This window comes from Lutra lutra, chromosome 9 (genome assembly GCF_902655055.1).
Source record: "Lutra lutra chromosome 9, mLutLut1.2, whole genome shotgun sequence".
Taxonomy (NCBI): Eukaryota; Metazoa; Chordata; class Mammalia; order Carnivora; family Mustelidae; genus Lutra; species Lutra lutra.
Window position 1 is genome coordinate 130,985,695 of NC_062286.1, and position 18,822 is coordinate 131,004,516.

At 39.2% G+C, this 18,822-nt stretch overlaps 1 protein-coding gene across 1 annotated transcript in view; it reads left to right on the forward strand.

Moving 5' to 3' along the window:
* The window catches only part of NCOA3 (nuclear receptor coactivator 3), a 144,663-nt gene that overhangs the window by 72,186 nt on the left and 53,655 nt on the right, over nucleotides 1-18,822 (forward strand).

Below are 18,822 nucleotides of genomic sequence, written 5' to 3' on the forward strand. Positions count from 1 at the left end.
GTGAATATATATTTATATTCATATATATGTGTATATATATACAAACATAACTTTTTTGGGAAAGAAGGGAACTATATGTTACAGTTTAATGTGAGTTACTACCCTCCTACCCACTTCTCCCTTACGTGTGAATACTTTAAAGATTTTATTTATTTATTTGTCAGAGAGAGAGAGGGAGAGAGAGCAAGCACAGGCAGACAGAATGGCAGGCAGAGGCAGAGGGAGAAGCAGGTTCCCTGACGAGCAAAGAGCCCGATGTGGGACTCGATCCCAGGACGCTGGGATCATGACCTGAGCCGAAGGCAGCTGCTTAACCAACTGAGCCACCCAGGCGTCCCACGTGTGAATACTTTAATGGTGGGTTTAAAAAAAAAAAAAAAATTTTATTTATTTATTTAAGAGAGCACAAGCAGGGGGAGCAGCAGGCAGAGGGAGAGGGAGAAGCAGGCTCCCTGCTGAGCAGGGAGCCCAATATAGAGCTCGATCCCAGGACTCTGGGATCATGACCTGAGCCGAAGGCAGACACTTAACTGAATGAGCCACCCAGACACCCACTTAATGGTGTTTATTCAAAATCTGAATCAATCCCATTTATTTTTTCTCTTTCACCTTGTGAAGACTAGTTTCCCCAGATTGCTTGTGCTGGCATATAATATCTCATATAGTAACTCCTGTCCTAACTTCTGTTGCACCAGGATAGGAGAAATGAGAATGGAAAAAGTTGTCTGATACTCAGGAAAGCAGTTACCCTTTGCTTAGCTAAATTTCTTTTTGTTAATAATACTGTCATTCTTCTGGTTAGCTTGGCTTGAAATCCAAGTCATCTTTGAACTGCCCCCCTCCCGCCCCTTTGATAAATTAGTTATTTAGTAAACAGGCCTTATCTGTTTTCCTGTCTACTGTATTTGTACCACTTTGTGCTAATACCTTAGTTTCCTAGGCCAAGATCCCATAGTTTCTTGCTTGTATTTGTTCAAATGTCCCTTTATTCCCTCTTATCTACGGTTTCTAGCACTTGAAATTTTGCTTAGAAAATTTCCTTAAGTACGTCCCTTTTAATTAAGCCTCTGTTCTGCTCTAAGCTTTGTGTTTCCATTCCCTGGCTTACAGAAAAAAATAAAAACTCCCTTCTCTGACATTTGAAGCACTCCTTTATCAGGGAATCTATCTAAACCTCCGGTTTCAGCTCTTGCTGTTTCCCTATAAAATCCTTCAATTAATTGTGGTATATACATACCCATTATATTCTGAACATAGTAGAGAACTATCTCCATGCTATTTATTTAAAAAAAAGAAACACTTCTTTATTTGGAAGTCATGTCCATTTATAGAAGTTATAAAAATAGAGTACAAAAAACATCTAGATATCCTTTAGCCAGATTCACCCACTTGTTTATCATTTGCATCCCTGTGCGCTCTCACTCTTCCCCTCTCTCTAGATGCATGCATAGTTCTTTTCTGAACTGAGGGCAAGTTACATATATTGAGCTTCTTTCTGCTAATACTTCTGTATTCTCTAAGAATAGGGTCATTCTCTTATAAAGCTGTTGTACAGTTATCAGCTTCATAAATGGACTCTGACACAAATGTATGGTCTATCTTCCAGTTTGGTCAGTTGAACTAATAAAGTCTGTTAACAGCATTTCCTTTGCTTCCTGTACAGAATCCAGTCTAGGGTCGGGTACTTCATTTACTTCTCTTTAGCCTCCTTTTTCCTGGAATATTTCCATAGCCTTTGTCTTTTATGGCATTGACATTTTTGAAGGACACAGCCCGTCCCCCCTTTAAATAGAATGTTCTTCATTTTATGTTTCTCTGAAGTTTCCTTGTGATTAGTTTGAGGTTATGCATTCTTGGCTGGAATATTGTGTAGGTGATGTGATATCCCGAGAAAGATGTCCAACTTCTGGAGACACATGGTTTCTTTTGTCCCTTTTTATGATGTTAATATTGATTATTTGGCCAGGATGTTGCCAGATTTCTCCACTGTATAGCTTAGTTTCCTTCCATGCAATAAGCATTTGTGGGGAGACAGTGCAGATACCATGGTTCTCATCACAATTTGCTCTAGACTTAACATTCATTGATGATTCTTACCTGATTTTATTTTTCACTGGGTTGGCTCCAAAATGGTTATTTTTTGATTCCAGCGTTCCCTTTATACTACAAGTCAGCCCTTGACATTATTCTGTAATCAAGAGCCCTGTCTATCAGTTTGGACTCATGAATTCCTAGGTTTTAAATTGATAAATTCATTACTCTACCTAATTATTTTGATATTCCAGTTGTCCTATGTTTAGAAAGTGGAACTCTTTTTTTTTTTTTTTTTAAAGATTTTATTTATTTATTTGACAGAGAGAGATCACAAGTAGGCAGAGAGGCAGAGAGAGAGGAAGGGAAGCAGGCTCCCCGCTGAGCAGAGAGCCCGACGTGGGACTCGATCCCAGGACCCTGAGATCATGACCTGAGCCGAAGGCAGCGGCTTAACCCACTGAGCCACCCAGGTGCCCCGGAACTCTTTTTTTAAAAAAAAATATTTAAGCAATAGAAAGTGGAGTTCTTTCTTTTCTTTTTTTTTTCTTTTTAAAGATTTTATTTATTTATTTGACACACAGAGAGAGATCACAAGTAGGCAGAGAGGGGGAAGCAGGCTCCATGCTGAGCAGAGAGCCCAATGCGGGGCTGGATCCCAGGACCCTGAGATCACGACCTGAGATGAAGGCAGAGGCGTAACCCACTGAGCCACCCAGGTGCCCCAGAAAGTGTAATTCTTCTTCTTCTTTTTTTTTTTTTTTAAATTTTAAAAATTATTTATTTTTTAAATATATATTTTTAAGATTTTATTTATTTATTTGACAGGGAGAGATCACAAGCAGGCAGAGAGGCAGGCAGAGAGAGAGAGGGAGGAAGCAGGCTCCCCACTGAGCAGAGAGCCTGATTCAGGGCTCTATCCCAGGACCCTGAGATCATGACCTGAGCCGAAGGCAGAGGCTTTAACCCACTGAGCCACCCAGGTGCCCCGAAAGTGGAATTCTTTTTTTTTTTTTTTTTTTTTTAAAGATTTTATTTATTTATTTGACAGAGAGAAATCACAAGTAGGCAGAGAGGCAGGCAGAGAGAGAGGAGGAAGCAGGCTCCCTGCCGAGCAGAAAGCCCGATTTGGGGCTCGAACCCAGGACCTGGGATCATGACCTGAGCCGAAGGCAGCGGCCCAACCCACTGAGCCACCCAGGCGCCCCCGAAAGTGGAATTCTTAATCAGTCTTCCTATCCTTTTGAGGAAGAATAGTATTAGAGACTAGAATCCTGTGGGGGTGGGAGGTGTCCTCATTGCCCATGGGTTGACCCTTTCAGTGGACAGAGCTAGTAAAATATGTGTGCTTAATACAAATATGTGCATACACCAACATACTTGTACCTGAACACTTTTATAGCAACATGCATATACATAGTTTAGAAATCATGAGTTTATATCCGTATTCCAGCTTCACTCCCTGTCTACAGCGTTCTTTCTCCGCACTTATTGTTTCATATTTTTATGTCCCTTTTTATGCTGTGAGAAACCATGGCTCCCATCATTATCAGTGCATTTACTCATTTGCTCTATCTTATAATACATCTCAAAAAATTTCAGAGTCACTTTGCCCATTTTACCATAATAAACTTAATTAAAGTGGAGAATTTATATGTAGTTCTTCACTGTTTTACAACCATCCTGCCCAAGTCTGAGAATGAATAAATAAATATTGTATTCTTAAATTACTTGAATCAGCCTTCTGTTGTTCCTTTCTTGCTTTCCCTTTCCTCTTCACTCCCCACTCCAACTTTCTGCATAAGGTAGTTATAGTATTCATTTGAAAGTAAATTAGGTTCTTTTTTTTTCAGGTTTTTAAAAAAGATTGATTTATTTCAAGGAGCTTGTGCGCAGGCTTGCGAGTGAGCAAGGGAAGGGGCTCCTAGAAGGGGGACGAGGATGGTGGGTGGGGCAGGGGGAGAGGGGCAGAGGGAGAGGAAGAGAATCACAAGCAGACTCCCCACTGAGTGTGGAGCACGGAGCTTGATGTGTGGTTTGGTCTTCAACCCTGACATCATGACCTGAGCCAAAACCAAGAGTAGGATGCTTAACTGACTAAGCCACCAGTGTGCATCTCCCCCCAACTTTTTAAAAAGTGGGCTCCATGATGGAGCTGGGAGTTGGGAGCCCCAACCTGGGGCTTGACCTCAAGACCCTGAGATCATGACCTGAGCTGAAATCAAGAGTCATTAGTTTAACTGACTGAGCTACCCAGGTGCCCCCAGTTTTTTTTTTTTTTTTAATGCTCCTTCTCATTCTGATTGTCTTTATTTTTGAAGTTGTAGAAAACAAGTTCAAATTATACAAAAGATGCACTTCCCTTCTGTATCCTTTCCATCCCATTTCCCCCCTTTCTCATAGTAACCAGCCTTGCTGTTCCCCAGCCCCTTTCTCATTTATTTTTTACATAGTTTATGTGAATATACCGTAGTTTACTGAAGGCGATATCCTATGTATAGATATTATTTAGGTTGTTTCCAATATTTTGCAGTTAAAATAATGCTGCAGTGAATAACCTTATGAATATATATTTTTATATTTGGGGAGTGTTTCTTTAGGCTAAGTTCCTGGAAGTGAGGCTACTGTATTGAAGGGTAAGTGTGTGTGTAGTTTTTGTTAGATATTGTCAAATCACATTCCATAAGGATTATACCATTTTGGATTCCCACAAGCAATGTATGAGAATGACTGTGTGTTTAACCACAGTCATTCTGCAAAAGTTTTTTACAGCATAATATGTATATTTTTTACATGTATGTACATTATTGCATGTATCGGTAATTGTTTTTTATTGCTGAGTATTATTCCACTGTGTGACTAGTTCTCATTTTTGGCTACTATGAAGAATAAAGCCACTCTGAACATTCAGGTAGAAGTCACTGTGTAGATTTTCCCCTCTTGAGTAAATACCCAGGAGTGCAGTTGCAGGGTCTTATGTTAAGTGTATGCTTATCTTTTTTATTTTTTAAAAATTTCATTTATTTATTTGACAGAGAGAGATCACAAGTAGGGAGAGAGGCAGGCAGAGAGAGAGAGAGAGAGAGAGAGAGAAGCAGGTTCCCTGCTGAGCAGAGAGCCTCATGTGGGGCTTGATCCCAGGACCCTTATATTATGACCTGGGCTGAAGGCAGGGGCTTAACCCACTGAGCCACCCAGATGCCCTGCTTATCTTTTTATTAAAAAAAATTTTTTTTGTTTCAACTTTTAAATACTAGTTAGTTAGAAAACTTAGTATTGTTTCAATTTTTAATTTAAATTCTGGTTAGTATATGCTTATCTTTTTTTTTTTTGAAATTTAAAAAAAATTTAATTTTATTTTTTTCAGTGTTCCAAGAGTCATTATTTATGCACCACCCCAGTGCTCCATGTAGTACCTGCCCTCCTTAGTGCCCACTACCAGGCTCACCGATCCCACCACTGCCCTCCCCTCCAAAACCCTCAGTTTGTTTCTCAGAGTCCACAGTCTCTCATGCTTCGTCTCCCCCTCTGGAATTTCCCCCGTTCACTTTTCCTTTCCTTCTCCTAAAGTCCTCCATGTTATTCCTTATGCTCCACAAGTAAGTGAAACCGTATGATCATTGACTCTGCCTGACTTATTTCACTCAGCTTAATCTCCAGTCTCGTCCATGTTGATACGGAAGTTGGCGATTCATCCTTTCTGATGGAGGCATAATATTCCGTTGTATCTATGGACCATATCTGCTTTAGCCATTCGTCTGCTGAAGGGCATCTTGGCTCTTTCCACAGTTTGGCAATTGTGGCCATTGCTGCTGTGAACATTGGGGTATGGCCATTCTTTTCCCTGCATCTGTATATTTGGGGGTAAATACCCAGTAGTGCAATTGTAGGGTCATAGGGTAGCTCTATTTTTAATTTTTTTTTTAAAGATTTTATTTATTTATTTGACAGAGAGAGAGAGATCATAAATAGGCAGAGCAGTAGGCAGAGAGCAGGGAAGCAGGCTCCCCACTGAGCAGAGAGCTTGCTGTGGGGCTTGATCCTAGGACCTCGAGACCCTGACCCGAGCCGAAGGCAGACACTTAGCCACTGAGCCACCCAGGTACCCCCCCAATTTTTTTTTTTTTTTTTTGACAGAGAGAGACAGCCAGAGAGGGAGCACAAGCAGGGGGAGTGAGAGAGCGAGAAGCAGGCTTCCCGCCAAGCAGGGAGCCCAATGTGAGGCTCCATCCCGGGACCCTGAGATCATGACCCGAGCTGAAGGCAGAGGCTTTAACCCACTGAGCCACCCAGGCGCCCCTGAGGATCAGTTTTTAAAATGTGGATATTCTGTTCCAGAACTATCTGTTGACAAGACTCTCCTTTTTCCATTGCATTGTCTTGCTCACTTAATCAACTGTGTACATCAGAATCTCTTTCTGGTCTTTTTTCTGTTCCGTTGATTTATATATCAGTCTTGTGCCCACCGTCATTGTCCTGATTACTAAAGGTTTGAGAGTAAGTAATGTGAAGGTTTGAGAGTAAGTAATGTGAACTTTCCAGCTTTTTTCCTTGTCATGATTGCTTTGGCTTATCTGAGTTATTTTGCAGTTTGATAAAACATAAAAATATATATAAAATATATATATAATATATTATATATGATGTAATATATATAATATATAAAATAAGATAAAAATCTTATTTTGCAGTTTGATAAAAATTTCAGAATCAGTTTGTAAGTCCCTGCAGTTCTTCAGTCGCTCTGAGAAACTGTCCTGCAGAATCTAGCTCACTGGGACATCCTGAACTATGGTCATTACCTTGTCAGTTCAAGGTTGCTGGGCTCTTTTTGGGTTCCTTATTCCTGTGCTGTGCTGTGGAAATTGCTTTTTGGCCAAAAGCCTGATTAGTAGTAGGATTCATGTTGTTGCCTCTTTGCTTCCTAAATGTTTTCCTAATCTTGGGGACCACAATTTGTCACTTTCCTGTTCTTTGATACCTGAATATATTTTGTTGTTATAATTTGTCCTGTTCACTGTAGGATAAAGTTTGTTACTTTCTTGGATTAAAGAGAAGTCCCACAATTGATTCTTGAATTCATTTAAAAAAAGAAAAGAAGAAAAGGCTCTCCTCATGTTTTGGTGGATTGACAGTTTTTAAAAATCTTTTATTTTTTAGCATAGGTGCCAAAATACGTGTTTGTTAACCAGAAAATCTTCTTTGAGCGTTAAAAAAAAAGATTTTTTTTATTTTAGAGAGAGTACATGAGCGTGTGAATGGGGGAAGGGTCCGAGGGAGAGAATCATCAAGCAGATTTTCTGGTGAGCGTGGAACCTGATGTGGGGCTCCATCTCATGACCCATGAGATCACCACTGAGCCAAACCAAGAGTTGGATGCTCAACTGACTCAGCCACCCAAGTGCCCTGAGCACTTTTTTTTTTTTTTTTTAAAGTAAAGTCTAGGCCCACCATAGGGCTTGAACCCATGACCCTGATGAGATCCAAGAGTTGTATACTCTACTGACCGAGCCAGCCAGGTGCCCTTGAGCATATTTTATTGAACAACTTTTGAGGCTAGAGGATTAATTTCTGTCCAGAAGTTCTCCTAAGGAATATAGGATTGATCTTTTAAACTCTCTTACTTGTTTTTGTATTTTGAGACCAGGAAACCAATCCAGACTCTCTGTACCAGATTTCATATTGGAATACCTATCAACTTGGGTGAAGTCATCTCTTTTCCAAGTTCTCTAAATGTACTAAGTCTGTGGCCTGTTTTTGCCTAACCTTCCTTCTACCTTTGAGTCCTTGGTTCCTATAAACCAAGAATAAGTACCAGGCTCATAGGCATTAACTTATATAAATTGCAGTCTTAGTTTGTTAATGGTGGGCTTGTCATGCCTGATTAATTGAAAATGATTCTCAATTATGGCCTTCAAAATACGGCCTCAGTTGTCCAATTACCCTGGTAAAATGATTGACAGATTTTTACTAAACCTATGCTGTTAACATTATTGACATGAGAAATAGACAAAGTTTTTATTTACTTATTTATTTTTAAAGATTTTATTTATTTATCTGACAGAGACATAGTGAGAGAGGGAACACAAGCAGGGGAATGGGAGAGGGAGAAGCAGGCTTCCTGCTGAGCAGGGAGCTCAGTGTGGGGCCCAATTCCAGTACCCCGGGCTCATGACCTGAACCGAAGGCAGACACTTAATGACTGAGTCACCCAGGTGCCCCAGTTTTATTTTTTTTATACACACACTTATGAAACTTAAAGTATTTTTAGTAAGAGTAATTTGTTAAATTGAGGGCTAGAGATGAAAAAGAAAAAGGGGCTTCCTCATTTACCCATCAGAAAAGAAATAATAATATTCTAAAAGAATAGTTAAATTTCCCCCTTCTCTGGTTCATTCAGTCCTATGTAATTCTGTTTTGTTTAATCTTTTTCTGTAATCTGCTCTAAAGAAGTTACCTCCTTCAGGTATATAAAGAGACCAACACAGTTTGAATTAGTCTTCTAGTATAGTTGTAAAATTGTATGTTACTGGAGCTTAATATAAGTCTATCAACCAGAGTCTATTTCCTAAAATACAAGGATTTAAAGGTACTTTGTACCGTCCTTTTTTTTTTTTTTTTTAAAGATTTTATTTATTTATTTGACAGGGCGCACAAGTGGGGGAAGAGGCAGAGGGAGAAGCAGGCTCTCCATTGAGCAAGGAACCCAGTGTGGCCTCCATCCCAGGACCCTGGGATCATGACCTGAACCAAAGGCAGGCACTTAACCGACTCAGCCACCAGGCGCCTTTCTGTAGTCTTTTCCGTGAGAATCTTGGACTTCAAAGCAAGTATCAGAAAGAAACAGAGCCACACATTTGGCAAAAGACATTTCTGATGCTTTTCATTCCTCTTTAGATAGGAGTTTTCATCAGCTGGCCTGAAGGGATAGATAACCTTTTATTTACTGAAGAATTTGTGGCTAATTGTATCAACTGTTTTCTCTGAATGTCTTTATTTCATATAATTTTTGAAAGACTGGATTGCTGGTTATAAAATTATAGGTTAACAATTTTTATTTCAGCACTGTTTCTAATCTATCCAAAATGTGTTTATTGGGATGGTTTCCCACTCATCTTGATTCAGGTGCTTTTAAGTGCTGCTTCCGTCTGAAGGTACATCCTTTTGGAACCTTGCTTTCCCTCCTGTAGACTGGCTGGCAAAGGACCGTGGAGTAGCCAGCACACTAAGCTGCTGTTCGTGTGTGGCTGAGGGTGTCGGTGATCATACAGCATTCTGGGCACTTACTTCATTTCCAGGAAGTAGGCATTTGGGGTCTGCACCAGGTGCTGCTGCTTGTGCTTCTGCTCTTTCCTCAGGGATGGAGGAAGTCCTCATGTTCTGGGGAGGAGATAGTCACCACTGGAAAGTAGTTCAGCACTCTGAAGATGTTGTTCCATTTTCTTGTTGTTTCTGAAAAAATCGCTTTTATCCTTGTTCTTTTGTATGTATGATCCTTTTTTCTGTGGCTACTTTCATGATTTTCTTTTTTGGTTTTTAAACAGTTTGTGCTGTATTCAGGTCTAATTTTCTTTATATTTGTTTTCCTTGGGATTCTTTGCGCTCCTTCAATGTATAGTTTGGTGTTTTCACCAAGTTTGGGGAAGTTTTGGCCTTTATTACTGCAAATAATTTGTTCTTTTCCTCCTTCATTCTGATTTCTGTGACTCCAGTTACGTGTTTGTTGATCATTTGATACTTCTTACATATACTTAAGGCTCTGTTCATTTTTCTGCAATTTTTTTCTTTCCCTTAGGTTCAGTTACAGTTTTCTGTCCTCTCTGATCTGAGTAATATTCAAAAATAAAATGCTTTTATGTCTCATCTTGTTCTTAAAACCCATGGTGGAAAGGGCCTCAAGAAAAGCTAATGGATTTATCAGAGTTGTATAATTAATTTGTGGTGTCATTGAATTAGAATATAAATCTTGACTCTTTGCAAATTTCAGACCATTTTCTTTCTGTAATTTGTGAACTTTTATCCTGTAATAAGTTGCTATTTTGTTAAATGTTCATGTTGCTATGTATAGGAGTAGGGGTAGTGGTAGGGGATCTTAATTTTTTGCAATTTTACAATGTTTAAGTTCTTATTTGTTTTTTTTTTTTTTTTTAAAGATTTTATTTATTTATTTGACAGAGAGAGATCACAAGTAGACGGAGAGGAAGGCAGAGAGAGAGAGAGAGAGAGAGAGGGAAGCAGGCTTCTTGCTGAGCAGAGAGCCCGATGTGGGACTCGATCCCAGGACCCCGAGATCATGACCCGAGCCGAAGGCAGCGGCTTAACCCACTGAGCCACCCAGGCACCCCTTAAGTTCTTATTTGATTTAAAAAATGACTTTTGGTGAAAGAATTTAGGTATCACCGAAGTTAGTAATACCTTAAGAACTAATCTTTTAGTTGACATTCTCCAGCAGTTAAAGTATGTCTATGGTTATTCAACAGAAATTGATCTTTAACCATGGAAGTTTTCAAATCATGAGTTTTTGGACTCTCAGGCTGTGATATCATTCATGGTCTTGGAAGTTAACTCTTTGAAGTACAGTCTCTTACCAGTCTCTTTTACTTCATGAAAATTTCTTAAACCAGTATTTGTGTTATCTTAATTTAAATGAGAGCATTATGTAGTTGGATAAAGGAATGAAAATATATTGCTAAGGTCAGGATAATTAAGTGCCTTTATATCACATTTTATTAACATTTTAGTTTTTCTTTTTCTTTTTCTTTTTTTAAGATTTTTATTTATTTATTTGACAGAGAGAGATCACAAGCAGGCAGAGAGGCAGGCAGAGAGAGAGGAAGGGAAGCAGGCTCCCTGCTGAGCAGAGAGCCCGATGCGGAGCTCGATCTCAGGACCCCGGGATCATGACCTGAGCTGAAGGCAGAGGCTTAACCCACTGAGCCACCCAGGTGCCCTGAGTTTTTCTTTTTCTTTAAAGATTTTATTTATTTATTTGACAGAGGGAGAGAGAGACAGGGTGAGAGGGAGCAGGGAGAGTGTAAGAGGGAGAAGCAGGCTTCCCACTGAGCAGGGAACCCGATGCAGGGCTCGATCCTAGGACTCTGGGATCATGACTGAGCCACCCAGGTGCCCCAACATTTTAGTTCCTAAAATGTTCTGTCATAGGGATACCTGGGTGGCTCAGTGGGTTAAGCCTGTGCCTTCGGCTCAGGTCATGATCTCAGGGTCCTGGGATGGAGCCCAGCATCGGGCTCTCTGCTCAACAGGGAGCCTGCTTCCGGCACCCCCCTCCCCACCCCCGCCTCTCTGCCTATTTGTGATATCTGTCTGTCAAAGAAATAAATAAAATCTTAAAAACAAAGGTTCTATCATAGCCTTCTAGAGAATTTGATATTCAGAAGGTATATGAATGGCATTCAAAATTGTAAGGACTGTATCTCTGTCCTTCAGTTTAGTTTGAAATTGAGCTACTAAAGTTTAAAGATAACTTTTAATTAAAAGTTCTGCTTTTATTATGCTTTATAATTAAAATGAATCAAGCTCACGGACATCTTGTAAAGCAGCTATTATTGAAAAACCAAACAATTTAAGGAAATTACTTCTAGGTTTATATTTTATATATATATAGAAAAATTGACATTTGTTAATTTTATCAGTTGCCTGCCTAGATATATCATCCCTTAATTTTAAATCTAGAAAATACAGTCTGTCAGTGGTGGTGGTGGTGGTGGTGGTAGTAGTAGTGGTGGTGGTGGTGTTCTTAGCATGAGAACTAAGTGGTGGTAGTCTCAGTTTGACACCAGTTTTCTCATTACGATCAATTTGTTTGTTTTACAGAACATCACAGGTTCTTTCCAGCTTAAGTTTCTATGATTGCTGGATCTAGTTCCTCATTACAGAGCCTTTTAGTTAATCCTGCTAACTGCTTCTCCCCCTCTAACTGTAAATGCATGCTGATTGCTTGGATTAGGAGATGAAAGTATTGGTAAAGTGAAGGTGCTTAAACTATTTTTTTAAAGGTGGTGGATAGGGATGGGTCAAGAATCTGCAGTCATTGGTGATGACCTGGTAAGGGCCATTACTTATTTATTTATTTTTAAAGATTTATTTATATTACAGAGAGAAAGAGAGTGTGCCAGCTTGCGTGTGTGCACACAGGCAGGGGGGCAGAGGGAGGAGAGAGAATCTGAGGCAGATGCTGTGCTGAGCGTGAGCCCAAGGCGGGGCTCGGTCTCATGACCCCAAGATCACGACCTGAGCTGAAACTAAGAGTCAGTCACTCAACTGACTGTGCTACCCAGGCATCCCTAAGGGCCATCATTCTTAACTGTTTTCTTTTTGTTAAAAGACTGGTTGGAATTTCTAGTTAATGTGACCAGAAAACAGTAACTTCTTACTGGAAACTTAAGCTGAGCCATTGAAAGACAATTGTTAAAACAGCTGTAGACAGTGCAGTAACACTCAGATTTCATGAAAAAAGGAGTAAACTATTTTTTGGTTGAAATGGTTAGGAGCTTGGACTCTGATGTTGGAAAGACTTGGATTTAATTTGTCGTTCCATCACTTACTAGATGTGTGACTTTGGGTGAGTTATTTTACCTCCCATATCTCTTTTCTCATGTAAAAGAGGGATAGATTTGAACTTTACTTTTATCTGTTCTGCATATCAGAGGGTTGAAATAGGGGTTAAAATGAGAGTAATAAATGGAACGCCCTCAATACAGTATCTGGCTCAAATATTAAATATATATTCACTTAACATTTTTAACTTAACAGTGTTTTTTGATTTAACATAAAGTTATGCAATATTTTATATAAATAGGAGTATATGTTACATGTGTTTTGAAGTGTACTTCAGAAAACATCTTTGAACCTATTGCTTAAGAACTGGAAAGTTGTTAGGAATACCAGCTCCCTGTATGTCTCCATGTTGCTTGCTCTTCTGCTTCTGTCCCAGGTAACAGATACCGTAATTCACTTGCTTTTTAAAACTTAAAAAACAAACAAACAAAAAAAACCCCTACATGTGTGTGTTCATGAACCATGTTTAGTTTTTATTTTTAGCTTTACAAAAAATGAGTGTAATATACTTTATTTCATTTTACTTTTTGAAGATTTATTTATTTGGAGGGTGAGAGTGCATGCTGGGGGGAGGGATAGAGGGAGAGGGAGAGAATCTCTAGTCGACTTCCCCTGAACTTAGAGTCTGACTTGGGACTCCATCCTATGACTCTGAGACCAAACCCCCCCCCCGCCCCCCGCTGAAATCAAGACTCAGTTGCTCAACTGACCGAGCTACCCAGGTGCCTCTAATGTACTTGCTTTTTAAAAAAAAAAAAATGTGATTGCTTGTAATATTCAACCATGTTGTATATAATTTATTTTTGCTACTACTATATTTTTTGTATGGCTTTATTTTTTAAATTTGGGATTGATGGTCATTACAGTGTCCTCTGGTTTTTGATGTATGAATGAAATTTCAACGAACATTTTTGTGTGTTTTGTTGCAAGATTACTTCTGTTGCCCTAAAGTTTTTATTTTTATTTTTATTTTTATTTTATTTTATTTTATTTTTTTAAGATTTTATTTATTTATTTAACAGACAGAGATCACAGGTAGGCGGAGAGGCAGGCAGAGAGAGAGAGACGGGAGGAAGCAGGCTCCCTGCGGAGCAGAGAGCCCGATGCGGGGCTCGATCCCAGCACCCTGAGATCATGACCCGAGCCAAAGGCAGAGGCTTTAACCCACTGAGCCACCCAGGCGCCCCACCCTAAAGTTTTTAAATACAAACTTGATTTTAACTGCCAATGCACTAAATTTACATTTCCTGTAGAACTTCTTTAGAAAAACTAAACTTTTTTTTTTTTTAATTTTTTTTTTAAAGATTTTATTTATTTATTTGACAGACAGAGATCACAAATAGGCAGAGAGGCAGGCAGAGAGAGGGGGTGGGGGAAGCAGGCTCCCCGCTGAGCAGAAAGCCCGATGTGGGGCTCGAACCCAGGACCTGGGATCATGACCTGAGCCGAAGGCAGCGGCTTAAGCCACTGAGCCACCCAGGCGCCCCGAAAAACTAAACTTTCTTATCCCTCTTTTATTAGCTAATTTATTTTACCTTATACTAGTCATTTATTATTTATCACAGGATTAGCAATACGCACTGCCATTTTGCTACATAACTTTAAGTACTTGATTTTATTTTTTTAATTTTTTTTTATTTTTAAAGATTTTTTTATTTTTATTTATTTGACAGAGAGAGATCACAAGGAGGCAGAGAGGCAGGCAGAGAGAGAGGAGGAAGCAGGCTCCCTGCTGAGCAGAGAGCCCGACTCGGGGCTCGATCCTAGGACCCTGAGATCATGACCTGAGCCGAAGGCAGCGGCTTAATCCACTCAGCCACCCAGGCGCCCCTAAGTACTTGATTTTAAAAGAAAATTTAAATATAGTTTACATTCAATAAAATTCACCAGCCTTAGGGGCTGCCTGTGCTCGCTCGCTCTCCTCTCTCTCTGACAAATAAATAAAATCTTAAAAAAAAAAAAAAAAAAACCCTTTTAAAAAAAAATTCACCAGCCTTAAATTTATAATTTGTTGAGTTTTGACAGATGCAACCATTATCTCAATCATGACCTAAGACACTCTTACCATCCCCTGAAGTTCTTTTGTCCTTCTGGGCCATCAGTCCACTCCACTGACAGCTGGCGGCCCCTGGTCTGCTTTAAGTTATTAGTTTTGCCTTTTCTGAATTTCATATAAATGTATTCCCCTTATGCATATAATGTATTGTTTGTAATTGTTCCACTGTCCTTGGATATTTTGTTTTTTTCCCTTTTTTCTCTTTGCCTTTCAGTTTTAGAAACTTGTATTGATCTTGAAGCCCACTGGTTTTTTTTTCTTCCTCAGCTGTGTCCCGTCAACTGATGAGCCCATCAGAGGCTTCATTTCTGTTAATGTTTTTGATTTCTAATATTCCCATTTGCTTCTTTCTCATAGTTTCCGTCTCTCTGCTTATATTACGCATCTGTTCTTGCTTGTTTTCCACTTTCTCCGTTAGAGTACTTAGTATATTAATCATAATTAAAATCCCACAGTTGGTTTCCAATGCTTTTTTTTTTTTTTAATATTTTTAAAGAACCTGGCTTCTTTCCGGTTTACTAGCAAATTTTAGAGGCTTCTGAGGATATGTCATCAAAATCTGCCTTCACCTGGGGCACCTGGGTGGCTCATTCGTTAAGCGCCTGCCTTATGGCTCAGGCCATGATCCCAGCATCCTGGGATAGAGACCCGCATTGGGCTCCCTGCTCATCCGGGTGCCTGCTTCTCCCTCTGCTTGTGTTCCTTCTCTGGCTAGCTCTCTCTGTCAAATAAGTAAAATCTTAAAAAAAAAAAGATTTTATTTATCTATTTGACAGAGAGTCAGGGAGAGGGGTAACAGAAGCAGAGGGAGTGGGAGAGGGAGAAATTAGGCTTCCCGCTGAGCAGGGAGCCAGATGCAGGGCTCGATCCCATGACTGTGGGATCATGACTTGAGCTGAAGGCAGACGCTTAACGACTGAGCCACCCAGGTGCCACCATGTCAAAGACTTTAAAAATTAATTGAAAGTCATATCCAGACCTATCTGTACTCTCCTATTTGTCCTTTAAGTGTTTATGAGATCTTACGGGCATCTTGCGGTAGTATATCCAGAAAATTTGCTCTTAAGCATGTAGCATCCATTTAAAAAATTACCCAGAAAGCCATAATTTTGGGGGATCTACTGTTTTAGGGTAATGAAGTGCTGTGGTTATAAGTGGGAAAACCAAAGTTATTTTACTTTAGATAATCTGACCACACGTAGTCCCTCACTCCCTTCTTATTTTTTTTCTTTAGGTTTTTTACTTTTAAGAGTTTCCTTCTGTGGAGGGAATATTATTTTTAAACTGTGGAGATTATATGATGATACTTAGGAGAATATTAATGCATTTATAATGTAAAAACTTACACATTTTAGCGGTGTCTGGGTGGCTCAGTTGGTTAAATATCTGCCTTTGTTCAGGTCATGATCTCAGGGTCCTGGGATCGAGCCCAGTGTCAGCCTCCCCGCTCAGCAGAGTCTGCTTCTCCCTCTCCCTCTGCCCTTCCATCCCTGCTGGTTCCCTTTCTCTCAAACAGACACACAAACAAATAAATAAATATCTTTAAAAAATAAAAGCGGGGTGCCGGAGTGGCTCAGTGGTTTAAGCCTCTGCCTTCAGCTCAGGTCATGATCTCAGGGTCCTGGGATCGAGCCCCACATCGGGCTCTCTGCTCGGCAGGGAGCCTGCTTCCTCCTCTCTCTCTGCCTGCCTCTCTGCCTGCTTCTGATCTCTGTCTGTCAAATGAATAAACAAAATCTTTAAAAAAGAAAAAAAAATAAAAGCTTAAACATTTAAATTTACTGTTTATCAAACAGCAACTTTAAAAAGCAACTTTTTTGAGCACAGGTTCCATACTATACAGAGATTCTTTTTTTTTTTTTAAATTATTTATGTATTTGTCGGAAAAAGAGCGAGAGGGAGAGAACACAAGCAGGGGGAATGGCAGGCTGAGCAGGGTCCTCGGCGTGGGACTCAGTCCCAGGACCTTGGGATCATGACCTGAGCCAAAGGCCGGTGTTTAACTGACTGAACCACTCAGGCGCTCCAGTAGTTGTGTTTCTGTTTTTAAATCCAAAGACTGAATGTTAAGCTGGTTTGCTTTAGATGAGACTTTTAGAATATGTAGAGAAAATTATTAAAATTGTAAGATTCGGGGCTCCTGTGTGGTTCAGTGGGTTGAGCCTCTGCCTTCGGCTCAGGTCATGATCCCAGGGTCCTGGGATCAAGCCCCGAATTGGGCTCTCTTCTCAGCGAGGAGCCTGCTTACCCCCTCTTTCCCTGCCTGCCTCTCTGCCTACTTGTGATCTCTGTCAAATAAATAAATAAAATCTTTAAAAAAATTGTAAGATTCGTCTTTGACACGAACAATAGACTATCTAAACTACACTAAATTAAGTCACCGTTTTCTGCTCTTGGTGAAAGTGGATGGAAATGAGGTTTTAGTAGTTGTTTACAGTCAAGGCTCATAAAAAGGGCAGTTTTATTGCATTTAGAAAATACAGACATAGAAAATTTGTCACATCAGTAATAACATAGCTCTTATAGTACTTAATTTTGTAACTTAATTAAGAAATATAATTGACCTAATATCATCAATCTAAAAAGTGAGCTGCTGTACAAATAGTCCAGTTTATACCGCTGTTAGAGATGGCCCTATTATACGCCAAACTCTCAGATTACTTTCTTATGATTCTTTGTTTCCCAAACCCATTTTAATAAGAATGTTTTTGAATCTTTGCAATATTTAACATATAAAGCCTGTGTTATTTTGTTGATATTGAAAACCTTTAAACTTCTGACCTTGAATAGAATTTGCTATGTATAACCATTACATGCAGCTGCTGGATTCAAAATTGCCTTTTCTGGGTCTCTGCTTTGTGAAAAATAGTGTGTATTGGACATGAGTGCATGGCAGCTGACATTTATCAAGGATAACAGGAGCCTTACTCATTTTCACATTTTAAAGTAACTTTGAAAGCTTTGCATGTGCACACATGCTCAACATATGTTCCTAAGATTTAAATATATTTTTCATCATGTATCAATGAAACCAAATTTCAGTCTTTAATGAGCTTATACTGTGTGATGTGTGAGCACACAGACATCTAAAGATCAGTGTAGGATATTTAACTCATTTTCATAGAATTTTATTTTTCATACTTTAAAAGTATTACAAGTAAAAATGTACCTACTTGTATGCTGGGTAGCGCTCTTGTTATGTAATGTGTTATTTGGCATTTCTTTCATTACCGTACTATAAAATTTGGCCCTGATGTAGAAAACTAGTTATAGAAATTATTTTTTTCTAGTCAACTACTGGTATATTGCTCTTCTGTTTACTGGAAGGTGACAGAATTAGAATTGGGATTGCATGATTTTTAGTCTTGGTTCTTAACCTTTTAAAATTTTCTTTAAGGATAGGATGTGGTAATAATTTAGAAAGGATTCTAAAACGAAACTGCAAAATTCATAATGTGTTGGCAAACTTGTTAGTTAAAATAACACCTTTTAATGGTTGGTGTGGGTTTCAGACATGGCAGCCCTTCAGTATATTGATATGCAGATCACACTGACTTGCTGCAAGGTAACAGGAGACATGCTTTGACTTCTGAAGATAAATTGGCCATGCACAGCTGTAATCCTACTGTCTTCATTTCCAGACGTGATTGAGTAGTATAAGGCCTTTGATACATAGGTCCTAGGTAGTAAGTTGGAATTTAATTTTTTGTGTATATGTGAGTTTTTACTTGGGCTTTTGATAAGCGTGTTTTGTGGTATGAAGGTACCATATAAATTGTGGGGACGTTTTATTACTTAAATAACTCTCCGAATTTGAAATGTAAGAAGGCTGAGTTCCATTTTTTTCCCCGTATTCCTTTCGGCAGTTAATAAGGAAGTCATTTTATTAAGCGTGATAAATAGTAAAAAGAGTTTTAAATTTAGACTAGTTAAATTTGCCAGTGTCTTTATATTTTAATAAAATGCAAAGCAAGTATGAATTTTAACAGGACTTTTCAAAGAAATCATCCTTAATCACTTGTGACCTATGTGCCCTTTCTAATAAGAGGTACTGTTTCTACAAATTCTTTTCACACAGAAATGCACAGCATCAGAGAGGGATGCCTAGCTGGCTCACTTGGTAGAGCTTGTGGTTCTTGATCTCGGGATCATGAGTT